At 51.2% G+C, this 1,284-nt stretch overlaps 1 pseudogene; it reads right to left on the reverse strand.

Annotated features, from left to right (window-relative positions):
• Nucleotides 1-202: 202 nt before the first annotated feature.
• LOC114104171 (transcription factor E2F6 pseudogene) lies at nt 203-1,000 on the reverse strand (annotated as a pseudogene).
• Between the last annotated feature and the right edge of the window lie 284 nt (nt 1,001-1,284).

Genomic DNA, 1,284 nt, shown 5'->3' on the forward strand with positions numbered 1-1,284 from the left:
AAAAGCATTAGTTCTGAATGCACAAACCATAGTTATCCAGTCATCTAGGTAAGGAGCTAGTCAAAGAGACTACTGGCCTTAATGCTGCTGAGAGGGAGAGAACTTCCTGGATGATTTTTTTGTTCTCAGAGTCAAATCTACGCACCATTCATCCAAATAGGAAGTTGTGAAAAACATTCAATCCATCAATCCTCAAATGCTATCAAATGTTGTTTACTTCAGGCAAATCTTCACTTTGCTGAGGGGAGTTTTCCCCTTCCTCATGGCCTTCTGGATGTTGGCTTTCAGATGAAGAGGTCTCTGCTCCGTCAGATGTCTCGCCACTTGAGTGGTTCTGCTCCATTTCACACAAGTACACGTCGATGGGTCCTCTGGTGCTCTTTACGTGAACTGTGAGACTGTCCTCTCCCGGAGCTAAAACATCCAACGTGGTTGCCTCTGGAGCTCTGACGGCAATGACAATCTGTTCATGAAAGTCGTCAATGCTGAGGACATCCTGATACGTCACATAGGCCAAATTTTCATTGGTTTTGTCATCCGTTAACTCAAACAACTGCTGAGCACAATCCTTAATCAACTCATCCAAAGCACCTTCCATTGCTGCTAAGTTTGCAAGCTCCTCCTGCAGCTTCTGTTTCTGGGTTAAGGCCTCGGAGTTGCTAAGGTCAGATCCTGTCCATCGAACGTGGTTCCTGGATTTCTTTTCCACGAAGTCAATTCCATTCAAGACGCCCGTAATGTCATAGAGTCTGCGTTTCGGTACTCCCAGGGTTGTCGCAGCCTTGTTTAAGTCCAGGATGCCCCCAGGAGCGGATTTGATGAGATCCGTAAATCTTTTAGTTAAACAAACCAGTGACACATTAAAACGAGGTTTCTTCCCTTTTAGAGCTCTACTCCCGGAGGCATTTTGGACATTACCTTCTAAATTCCTCCGTATTTTTGACGGTGGCAGGATCTCCACGTTGTTGGGACGGCAAAGCATCTCCACAGCGTCGTCCATGGGGGCAGTGTCCTCACCAGCCGCTGCTGCCTGGAGCTGCTACGCTGCAGACCCGCGCCTCGTGCGCCAGGAGCTTCTCCACTGCTCAGGCCTGCTCCAGCGCCACCCCCACGAGCCGGCTTGGCTTCCGGGTGCCCAGCACATGGTCTACCCTTGGTCCGCTCACAGCGCCCCCTGATCCCGCCGCCCTGCACCACCTTGCACTGTCCTGCCACCCTGTGGTCCACTAGGGGCGAGCTCCTGCTGCCAGCACAAGGGGGGGCGGTGACCACAGGCACCCACAC

The sequence above is a fragment of the Marmota flaviventris genome, chromosome X (genome assembly GCF_047511675.1).
Source record: "Marmota flaviventris isolate mMarFla1 chromosome X, mMarFla1.hap1, whole genome shotgun sequence".
Taxonomy (NCBI): domain Eukaryota; kingdom Metazoa; phylum Chordata; class Mammalia; order Rodentia; family Sciuridae; genus Marmota; species Marmota flaviventris.